The sequence below is a fragment of the Mya arenaria genome, chromosome 3 (genome assembly GCF_026914265.1).
Source record: "Mya arenaria isolate MELC-2E11 chromosome 3, ASM2691426v1".
Lineage (NCBI taxonomy): Eukaryota > Metazoa > Mollusca > Bivalvia > Myida > Myidae > Mya > Mya arenaria.
In genome coordinates this window covers 37,356,638-37,369,275 of record NC_069124.1, presented here as the reverse complement: position 1 = coordinate 37,369,275, position 12,638 = coordinate 37,356,638, and the positions used below count along the sequence as shown (strand labels likewise).

Here is a 12,638-nt window from a genome sequence, read left to right as displayed (position 1 = left end):
GGCCTTTATAGCATAAATTGACTTCCGGGCTTGCGCAGCTAATTTTGATTTTGCCTTTGTCCAGGATAATTTTGGCGTGAATATGAGTCCCATGTACTTGCATACCGATGTAACATTTACTGGGGTGCCATTAAAATACCAATGCTCGTATGACCGCAGAGGCCCGCCATTTCTAAACACGATTATTTCTGTTTTCCTCTGATTAATAGTCATACCAGTATTTTCGCCGAATTCCGAAATAAAATTTAGTTGTAATTGTAATTAAAATATATAACGTTAGTGACATGTCTTGAAATAATTACTGAACATTTGAAGATCTGATCAAATACTTATCTATTGAACTTCTCTGTATTTGTTTTTAACTAAAACTTAATAGAGGCCAGAAAATCCTTTTAATGAAGTTGTGTTACTTTATATTAAAAAAATAACAATACGTTTACGACTTAATTGTACACAAACGGATATGGGAAATGATGATTTTAACAGCCAATATTGACTAGCCGCAGCTCTTTTAAAGCATCTGAGAAAAATAATGATATTTGCTAACAAATTGTGAAGTATTTTAATCGTTGTTTAAAATAACGAATACTGTTATATATATATATACACACATGCAACGCGATATGCACCGTACAAAACATATTTATATGAGAAACTATCATTTGGATATATTCATTTATTGTGTATCTTTACTGAGGGTATCCATTGGTGCCGCTTAAAGCCAGAAACAGTGTCCTCGAGGGGCGCCTTGCGATTGTGTTGCTAATGATTACAATATGTTGGCAGCGATCAATGTCCAGGATCCTGTTTACTGTATCGGTTTGAATTGATGCAAACAAGCGCTCCATAAAATATTCATTGAATATTTCATAAACTTATTAATTCTGGAACAATGTTTCACTGTAATCACGCAGAGAAGCGAGGATCGATCTTCGTCAAGAGACTGTGTCATAACAAAGTGCGAGTGACTGGTCATTTTCGTCATCCCTATATATATTTTTTTTCATATTAGGTGATTTTGTTAACATTAAGGTCTGTGGTTATTTTTGTTGACGATGTAGCAGTAAAAAGTTGCATTGCGCGATGTCCTTACAGAAAGTAGATTGTGTTATGTTCTCTCTGTATCTTTCTTATATTTAGATTTAAGCGACCTTTTGAGGATATCAAGATTCTACACAGAAATTACACCATTCAGAAACCACTTGATTGTCTATATATTTGTTCGAGAACCTATACAGTTTGTTTTAACACCGGCAGCCATTTACACCACAAGACGTCATGAAAAATGTTGTCTGCTGCACATTGCACGAATATCGAAAATGTTTAATTATCTATTTATGTTATTATTAGAACTATTCTAATCGTGTGAAGTCAGCCTTTGCTGTTTGGTTACATTGTTTGTTTCTCGTTTTGTGTATATAAGGCCTTAACAGGGTGCCTCCTAAGAGTGTTATTGAAGCGAGTCGACTGAAAAAATCATAGGGAAAGCCACGGAAAGTGTAGTGTTAATAAATATGGACACAGTAAACACACACACACGCACACACACACACCCACACACACGCACACATGTAATTTGTTTCCTAACACTCCTAAATCACTATCAATTCAGGAACAATCCGTTAAACCGTAAATCTTAATTTAAAGGTATGGACGAGTAGACATTTTGGACCCAGGTACTCTGATGACAAAAATGACATGTTGTTTCTGTTAATGTGACCTCAGCAGCAAACGTCATAGCACGTCATCTATGAAAATGCACTTAGAAAGAAACACACCTTTTATTTTCCTCAACAAGTTTCAGGTGACAAAAGCTGTCTTCAAACACCCGATAAACTACGCACAGTACATGGTATTGCTGTATTTGCCCGGGTAGCCAATGTCAATGTCCGAGAAGGTTATGCCCGTATAAATCCGTTCATGTTGTTCCCAGTTCATTAAGTGTAAGGGAAAAAACATTTCCATTTCTATTTCGCATTCTTTCGCGTTACATTGTCCATGTCTTGAAATTATTTTTTTTTGCAATACACTTCATACACAATAATGTTTCTTCATTAAATAATGTCTTGCTTTATTTGCTATAAATTAATAGCGAGCGTGTTTTCAGGTGATCAATCACCTCTACGGTGGTCAGGAGTGTTTCCGGTTTATTTCAATGTTGTCTTTTGCATAGAATTCCAGAAAAAAATCTGATTTATTGGTGATATAATAATTGCAATGCGTGTATGGATTTTTATAACACAAAAATCGATGATGATAATAGAAAATAGAGTTTGAGAAGTAGCAGAGGATGCTGAACAAAACTGACAAACAAAACATCCATACAAACACAGAGTCATAGTTGGTGCATCATTTCCCGCACTTACTTAGTGGATAGCTATACAGTAAGATGGAAATAAACACAAAGTGCAAGTCAACGAAATACATTCAAACGCAATACATTTTTTTCTTTAAAATGATTACATATACATAATCTGCATACCTCAAAGAAGGTTGTCTGGGTATTTATATGTCAAAAAGAAATAAACGTGTACACAAAAAAGTAAAAATGTGCTGTGTTTACAATATTTACAGGTATAAAATGGCGTCGACACACAGTTTCATGATCAATTTGTTCTTGTTTTGTATTGCGATATGAAAAAACAGTTTTGGGAAGATCTTTCTAGATATGTGTATCTAATACAAGTTCTTATGCCATATTTCAAGACTTTATCGCACGTTCTCTGAACTATACCGACGAAATAAGATAAATTATACTCTGCTCAATACTTTGTAACTGTAAGTATAACCTTATACGAGTACATCATACTTCTTTGATGTAAACAGGCTCTTGTTTCGGTTTATTTCAGAACCATGCAATAGTTATATACCCATTGATTCCTTAACGCACTTGTTTGTGTTTTTGTAGAGAAGAAAACGTGTGTTGTCCTATCAGTGCTCGAAACAGCATTCATTTGATTATTTTCTTCAAGAATTATGTTTAACAAATTGATCGCTGATATCATAGGGTTAATACACCTTTTTGAGGTCGTTACCATCTGCAAAGGCCCGCAAAATGGTTTACAGCCCGAGTGCGTAGCACTCATAATGTGTTCGAAAATACGTGATCATTTATATCAAAGTACTGTTCCGTTGAAACGAAATATTGTTCCATTATTACGAAATATAATTCAGTTATAACGAAAAAAGCATTTTTACCGAAGCGGAATGTGTTTATGTTATTCCTCAGACTCGGTAGAAATGCCAAGTAATTGTTGTAAATATATTTTTTATTTTCCTTGAATCTGTATGTTTTACCTTGTTTATTGCTTTGTTATATAATCGGAAAAGTAGTTTATCTAACAATGGTTTTAGTTGCTTTTTTGACAAAAAAGCTTCAAAACATTCTGAACATTTCCACTTAATAACAGTGTTGTGCAGCAGTATCATCAGTGCCATGTATTTTCGCGGTGTTTACTATTACCCGCACATTTCCTCCTGCTTTATTTTAATAGAGAACGACTAGTCCGTTGCTATGGAAGACGCCCGTGGCAACGATCTTATCGCGTTGTCATCTTGTTTCAATTACGAAGGCAGCAGAAAATGGCTTATATCAATCGAAAGTAATTTTATATGGCACACCATATACGGTCAGCACAGACTATTTTTCCACAGGGTTGTATTTGAGAGATTAGTGATACATTGTCCATTGATTGCAAACATGATATCCTATTACACCTTTGTTCAAGAAATACCTTGTGTATTCAAAAATATGTGCAGTTGTTTCTCTTGCTTTGCATTTTTGCTGAAGCCTGAAGAATCTTAATCTTGTCTTGTATACAAAATGACTTTATTTTCCCGTCGCCTAGTTATTGTGTGTTAGGAATATTCAAATGAATAATCCCTATCGAGATTCTGTTATTCAAGACAAAACGTTTGTAAGTGCCATGAACATCCATCTCTCGTACGTGATGCGAATCATGATCAGAAAATATTGAATTTACCGTAAGACTTCAACAATACACCAACCGCAATTTAAAATTAAATTAAAATGATATGAACAGCTGAATCGAGAAGAACTGCATTGTAGTGTTTAAGTCATTAGCTACTTTTCTAAGCACGTTATGTACTCGTAAGTATTTTATTGCAATATTGTCTGTATCTAATTCTACAAAAAAGTATCTGTAGCCTTTTTTGATAGGTTAATGTCTGCTACCATGGAGCTACAAATATTAGTGTTATACGTCATTACCTACAAGCTGGTGCACGCATTGATAAATATCCCGTTCAACCCCCAGATACTAAGAGTTTCTTACTTACTTTTCAATGACCGTTCAAAGGCATTAACTCGAGCATTTACCAATGACGATATTTTAATTGTTTGCTAATGTTGTTGTATTGCAGCGCTGGGTATCTTGTTAAGGTTCTGTTGTCTTATAGCGTTGTCTATCTCGTTTGGGATGGTTGTCTTATAGCGTTGTTCTTCTTGTTTGGAATGTTGTATTGTAGTGTTGTGTATCTTGTTTGGATTTTTGTCTTATAGCGTCGTGTATCTTGTTTGGGATGGTTGTATTATAGCGTCGTGTATCTTGTTTGGTATGGTTGTATTGTAGCGTCGTGTATCTTGTTTGGGATGGTTGTATTGTAGCGTCGTGTATCTTGATTGGGATGGTTGTATTGTAGTGTTGTGTATCTTGTTTGGATTTGTTGTCTTATAGCGTCGTGTATCTTGTTTGGGATGGTTGTATTGTTGCGTCGTGTATCTTGTTTGGGATGGTTGTATTGTAGCGTCGTGTATCTTGTTTGGGATGGTTGTATTGTAGCGTTGTGTATCTTGTTTGGGATGGTTGTATTGTTGCGTCGTGTATCTTGTTTGGGATGGTTGTATTGTAGCGTCGTGTATCTTGTTTGGGATGGTTGTTTTGTAGCGTTGTTTATCTTGTTTTGGATGGTTGTATTGTTGCGTCGTGTATCTTGTTTGGGAGTTCATGTCTTGTAGCGTTATGTGTCTTGTTTGGGATGGTTGTATTGTAGCGTCGTGTATCTTGTTTGGGATGGTTGTATTGTTTCGTCGTGTATCTTGTTTGGGATGGTTGTATTGTTGCGTCGTGTATCTTGTTTGGGATTTGTTGTCTTATAGTGTCGTGTATCTTGTTTGGGATGGTTGTATTGTTGCGTCTTGTATCTTGTTTGGTATGGTTGTATTGTAGTGTTGTGTATCTCGTCTGGATTTGTTGTCTTATAGCGTCGTGTATCTTGTTTGGGATAGTTGTATTGTAGCGTCATGTATCTTGTTTGGGATGGTTGTATTGTAGCGTTGTGTATCTTGTTTTGGATGGTTGTATTGTAGTGTTGTGTATCTTGTTTGGATTTGTTGTCTTATAGCGTCCTGTATCTTGTTTGGGAATGTTGTATTGTTTCGCCGTGTATCTTGTTTGGGATGGTTGTATTGTAGTGTTGTGTATCTTGTTGGGATTTGTTGTCTTATAGCGTCGTGTATCTTGTTTGGGATGGTTGTATTGTTGCGTCGTGTATCTTGTTTGGGATGGTTGTATTGTAGCGTCGTGTATTTTGTTTGGGATGGTTGTATTGTAGTGTTGTGTATCTTGTTTTGGATAGTTGTATTGTAGCGTCGTGTATCTTGTTTGGGATGGTTGTATTGTAGTGTTGTGTATCTTGTTTGGATTTGTTGTCTTATAGCGTCGTGTATCTTGTTTGGGATAGTTGTATTGTAGCGTCATGTATCTTGTTTGGGATGGTTGTATTGTAGCGTCGTGTATCTTGTTTGGGATGGTTGTATTGTTGCGTCGTGTATCTTGTTTGGGATGGTTGTCTTATAGCGTCGTGTATCTTGTTTGGGATGGTTGTATTGTTGCGTTGTGTATCTTGTTTTGGATGGTTGTATTGATGCGTCGTGTATCTTGTTTGGATTTGCTGTCTTTTAGCGTTGTGTATCTTGTTTGGGATTTGTTGTCTTATAGCGTTGTGTATCTTGTTTGGGATGGTTATCTTGTAGCATTGTGAATATTGTTTGAGAGTTCTTGTTTTGTAATCATATAGCGTTGTGTATCTTGTTTGGAATGGTTGTCTTGTAGGGTTTTGTATCTTGTTTGGGATGTCTTGTCTTATAGCGTTCTGTATCTAGTTTTAGATTAGTTGTCTTGTAATGTTCGTGAAGTTGGCAGACTGGTTGTGTTTCTTGTTTGGGATTTGTTGTTTTGTTGCGTTGTGTTTCTTGCTTGGTGTTTCATGTCTTGTAGCGTTGTGTATCTTTTCATGTCTTGTAGCGTTGTGTATCTTGTTTGTTGTTTCATGTCTTGTAGCGTTGTGTATCTTGTTTGTTGTTCCATGTCTTGTAACGTTGTGTATCTTATTTGGTGTTTCATGTCTTGTAGCGTTGTGTATCTTGTTTGTTGTTTCATGTCTTGTAGCGTTGTGTATCTTGTTTGTTGTTTCATGTCTTGTAGCGTTGTGTATCTTGTTTGGTGTTTCATGTCTTGTAGCGTTATGTATCTTATTTGGTGTTTCATGTCTTGTAGCGTTGTGTATCTTGTTTGGTGTTTCATGTCTTGTAGCGTTGTGTATCTTGTTTGGTGTTTCATGTCTTGTAGCGTTGTGTATATTGTTTGTTGTTTCATGTCTTGTAGCGTTGTGTATCTTGTTTGTTGTTTCATGTCTTGTAGCGTTGTGTATCTTGTTTGTTGTTTCATGTCTTGTAGCGTTATGTATCTTGTTTGTTGTTTCATGTCTTGTAGCGTTATGTATCTTGTTTGGTGTTTCATGTCTTGTAGCGTTGTGTATCTTGTTTGGTGTTTCATGTCTTGTAGCGTTATGTATCTTGTTTGGTGTTTCATGTCTTGTAGCGTTATGTATCTTGTTTGGTGTTTCATGTCTTGTAGCGTTATGTATTTTATTTGTTGTTTCATGTCTTGTAGCGTTATGTATTTTATTTGTTGTTTCATGTCTTGTAGCGTTGTGTATCTTGTTTGGTGTTTCATGTCTTGTAGCGTTATGTATTTTATTTGTTGTTTCATGTCTTGTAGCGTTGTGTATCTTATTTGGTGTTTCATGTCTTGTAGCGTTGTGTATCTTGTTTGGTGTTTCATGTCTTGTAGCGTTGTGTATCTTGTTTGGTGTTTCATGTCTTGTAGCGTTATGTATCTTGTTTGGTGTTTCATGTCTTGTAGCGTTATGTATCTTGTTTGGTGTTTCATGTCTTGTAGCGTTGTGTATCTTGTTTGGTGTTTCATGTCTTGTAGCGTTGTGTATCTTGTTTGTTGTTTCATGTCTTGTAGCGTTGTGTATCTTGTTTGTTGTTTCATGTCTTGTAGCGTTGTGTATCTTGTTTGTTGTTTCATGTCTTGTAGCTTTGTGTATCTTGTTTGTTGTTTCATGTCTTGTAGCGTTATGTATCTTGTTTGGTGTTTCATGTCTTGTAGCGTTGTGTATCTTGTTTAGTGTTTGTTATGTGTTGTGCCTTTATACAGGATATCGATTAAGTTAAGGCTAATGGGCCATTACTCCGAGTTCTCATTATAAGATATGTCTAAACAGTTGATAATAAAACAATGAAAACTATCGGTGCGTTGATTTCGGTGCCACATTCGACAGAATACATTTAGGCCACTTTTGTAGTTATTCAAGGGTCATAACTCTTGTTTGACAGAGTAAAATGTGTGTAGGTGCAATACTTGTGGATCTACATCGACATAATATTTCTAAGACATGTTTTACTTTGTAAAGAGCTCTTGTTATACAAAATGAAATGTAAAACCAAATAGCAGATGTACAACTTTCAGGGGAGTTTTGTGATTGTATATGCATTACTTTGGGAGCTACATGCAACTTAAGAATTTCATACCATGTTTTACATATGAAAGGCCCATAACAATTGTAGGTAAAATGTCATAAATATTGCATTTGCACAATTTCCCATTATGACCAACATGTCATGTGAAATACTCTTGGTGATACATGAGACACCATTTTGTTCAGACAATTTCAGATCTTGAAATGTGAAATATGACAGAAATGGCAGATGCAAATCAGCTCATGATGATGAAAATACTTAACGAGGTTTCATTCATATAGGTATAATACTTTTGGAGCTACATACGATAAAAATATTGAACGCGACGGGACGCGACGAACGCAACTTCTATATTAGCCCCTAGTTAAATGTTAAAGCCAAGTGAATTTCAAATGAATTGCAACATCTATAGCGTGTCAATAAACTGGTACCACGATCCATACCCCGCAACGAACCTTTATATGCACAATTGGCATTTGTTTCACTTAAACCGACAAATGAAATCTAAGAGCAAGACCAGTGCGGTAACTAACGATACTCTTTAAGTGTTGAAACTAACTGTTCGAATCCGCTGTTGGGGCGGTACAAATTGGTCGTTCTTTATTATACTGACATATGAGCCGATTCCAGAAGTTTATTCGCAAACAGTAGTACATAAGAATGGACATTTTGTTAAAACTTATTTATTTTTACAACGATTGGACATTTTGTGAAACTCTATTCAGGGTTTACGGTACACTAGCTAAAAAATTGTAAGCTTCAAAGTCACATGTTCATGACGGAAAGGTCATCGAATCCCGGAGCTTTAAATTAAGGGATCGTCATTGGGTAGCGGACCGGATGACAAAATGGTGATAATCTGACAAATGTTATAGTTGCTTTAATGCAATAAACATTATCTTATACATACGTTGTGTCAGATGTGTGTATTCTACGAGGCACATATTGAGCACGAAGTGTCAGAAGACTTAAATACTGAATGACTGGTATTTTAATTAAACTTTGCATTTGATTGTATGTCAATGTAACTAAGGTAGCAAATTCGCTTTCGCGGTATAATATTTTTCACAGATACCGTTTTAAGCTGGATTTTACATCGAAATCGCTACATGAACTGTCCATTTATCTGAAAGTTCCAATCGCGATTTCATTATTTTCAATAAGGAGCGAATCAAAGCTGTGTAAAATGGGAATCAGGGACGACATGTTAATATAAAATTTGATCAGAGCCACAAACTTGCAATATTACTTCAGGCTAGTTGGCTTGCCAGGGGCGTAGCTAGGCCTTAAAAAATTGTAGGCCCGATGGTTCTATGTGAGTTTGAGAACTTTTATATGTGCATTGCACACAATTATATTTGCAGTGATTTCAATAAGATCAAGCAATAAACCCTGCACGTAGTTTAAATACACACCATACAAAGCTATTAGTTTTTATCGCATTTTTGGGTTACTTAAATGTTGTTATTTTTAGGCTGTAGGCCGCTAGTCCTGCAGACTTTTATAACCGTATCTCGGAAATCGCATCGGCAGATCGACATAACAAGGGCGTATGAACCCCAGCGCAGTTAGAGCTGCGTTGGTCAACGACCTAATTTACATTAACATTAACATCGAAAATATCTAGTAAGCAATCTGCTTCAATCGCTACGGACAGCGTTCTGCATATTGATTAGCTAGCTAAAAGTAGCGCTGAGAGGAGTATTCAATCTATGTTATGCGGTTAATATAGTTCGAATAAGCTGCATTTTGCGTAATATAACGCAATTAAACTGTACACAAAGCAATTATTTCAATATCGGCGAGTTACAAAACGCAATATTAAAAGCAGAATCTGCAAATAGTTTCAAAATGAACGCGTACTGAATCAAATAAATACATGTATTATATACCTGTGTTAAGATTTTGCTCTGGCCGAGGACCGATAAATTACATGTGCATTGTAGTTAAGAACAGAATCTGGGTCATCGCATTCAGACAGGTTTATTCCCCGGAAATAAACTCTGAGAACTCGTTAAAACCCGGAAAAAATATGGATTGTATTATGATGCAATTAAATGCTAATTAGGCGTAAGATATCAAACCATAATGTTTTAAGTGAAATTATAATACTTCATTTTACCCTACACTCAGTTTATTTTTGGTGATATATATAAGAATATATTCTTTTTATTGTTTTAAATTGCTTAAATTGGCTCTTACTTGACATTTTTATTATGATTGTTAGTTTGTACTTGTGCTTTTAAAATGTGTGTCGCATAAGACCATTCTCTTGTGTAAGTACATTCTAACAACCTTTAACCAGTAATAAATGCATATTATACACTTTTACCATTCAAATCAAACCGCGTAAAGCGTTGAAAGGCTATCAACCTGCTTCAATTTGTGTCATAGTCATGTAATGCCGAATGAAACGGAAAGTGCGTGAATATTTCTCAGTTTGTCTCAGTAATTTCAGACCAAAGTCTTGAGCATGTAACATAATGCATATGCATATTTAAAAACCACTGATATAAATGTGTAATCTGTTCATTTTGTGACATAGGTTGAGCGCATAATTAAGATACATATACATCAAACACACAGGGAATAAATAGTATTCGGGTGATTCGATCCATAGGTATTTGTCGTTGTATAAGGAAGCCTTAAGCATAAACTTAATTAACATGTCCAATGCATTTTGTTGGGATGCATTTGATTAACCTGGCATAGCCTGGAAGTAAATTAAAGTCAAGTTTGAATTGTAGAGTAGATTTTACTAAAATTCCTAAATGCTTTATTCGTGGCAGTGCATTGTTTATGAAACCAAAGCTCCAGATAAGGTTTTATATGATATTGAGAATTACTCCATACCTTATAAGTAACTATCCACATTTCAAGTGACTTATACTACATGATATAATTGAGAATCAACATAAAACTCTAAAAGTTTTTGCGATGGAAATTATGAGCGAGCATATACTACCTTTAGATTTTTATGTTAATATTTTTTAATGTTTTACTATACTCACAAAACGTTGCAGGCCGAAAGCCATTCAACGCTTTAAGCGCTTTAATTTAAAAAAGTTGTATACCCATGCCTGCAAGGCCTATATGTAGCTACGCCACTATGTGCGCACGGGAGTATCAACCCCAGCTGTTATAGAACAGCGGTGGTGAACGACTTAATTTGCATTAACATTTACATCTAAATTATCTAGTTTCCAGTCTGCTCCAATAGCTACGGAATGGGTTGTGCAAATTAAGTTGCTTGCTAAAATTAGCGCTGTAAGGATTATTCATAATGTGTATTTTGTGTTAACATAGTGCGAATAAAATGCGTTTTGCGTAATCAAACTCATAGAAAACGCAATTATTCTAATATCGACGAGTTAAAAAAGGCAATTAAAAAAGCAAAATACGCAAATAGTTTCAAAATGAACGCGTACTGAATCGAACTATGAACATGTATATATATCTTTGTTAAGATTTTGGGCGCGCTCGGGAACTAGATACATGCACTATCGGTTAAAAATAGAATCTTGGTTATCGGATAGGTTTGTTCCCCGAAAATTTACCAGTAGAACTCGTTAAAACCCTGTATATTTTTATGCTTAAAATAGGCTTAATCGGCTCTGACTCGGCGACTGAATCGCATCAAACAATTTACTTGTTTAAGTACATACTAACAACCTTTAACCTCGACTGACATAAGTTGAGGGCACTGTTAAGATACATAGATATATACATGGAATAAAGAGGATATGGGAGATTCGATCAAGATGAATTTAGCGCGAGGATCCTGTCATTGTAGAAAAAATAAAAAAAAATAAACATAAACTCAATAATCATGTCCAATGCATTTTGTTAGATTAAGTACTACTCGTTTTGTTGGACGCATTTGGTTTAGCGGTCATAGCCTGGTTATAAATTAAATGCGACTCAGTCATGTTTGAAGTTTAGAGTAGATTTTACCAAAAAATGTATGAATGCTTTATCCGTTGCAATGCAATGTTAATGAAACCAAAATAAGAATTCATATGCAATTTAGTATTTCTCCTTACCTTAGTTATAATTTGGGTATTCCACATATTACATGAGTATTTCAAGTGACTTAGACTAAATGGTTTTGATTTAATTGAGTATTAGCATAAAAATCTAACAGTAATTGCGAAGGAATTCATCAGCAAGCATAAACTATCATTAGAGGTTTATGTTAATTTGTTAAAAGCCTCAGTGTCATTAAGGATACATAGAGAAGAAATAATAAAAGTGAGTATATAACTATGATAGAGTCTCATATAATGTCTGCTAAATTACCGAGGTCCATGAGATGCTTAAGTAAAAAGAAATGTTCAGGAAATACCAACGAAATTCCAAACTGGACCACTGACTCACTATATGCTAATGTGGTATATATAAGTGGGCGGAGCATAGCGCTAGCAAACCGTACTTGAGCAGTTGTCGGAATATACTGGAGAAAAAAACTTTAAGCTTCTGTTTCTAAAATAAATGTGATGCAAGTATTTTCAGATGAACAATGATGTCGAATGAATAATGATCAATGTTTTTTAGTGAAAAATCGCAGATGAATATTCGCTCATGTTTTTGTAAGATACACTTGTTTGTGTATGCCAAAATAAAGTGTTGCAAATCAGTAGGAGTGTTAAAGCTAAGATACTAAAAGCTGGAACCCATCAGCAAATGTTGACATTTGCTCAAATATCGTTTTTGAAGACTGAAAATTTTCAAATAAGCGTAAATAATGATATCATCACGTTTTAATGTCAATCAACCAATTACGCAACAACAAATATGTTAAAAAAAAAACGTTACTATACTCACAAAACGTAGCAGGCCGAAAGCCTTA

At 35.2% G+C, this 12,638-nt stretch overlaps 1 protein-coding gene across 1 annotated transcript in view; it reads right to left on the bottom strand.

Moving 5' to 3' along the window:
• The window catches only part of LOC128225995 (ras-specific guanine nucleotide-releasing factor 1-like), a 139,322-nt gene that overhangs the window by 84,288 nt on the left and 42,396 nt on the right, over positions 1-12,638 (bottom strand). The window lies entirely within an intron of this gene.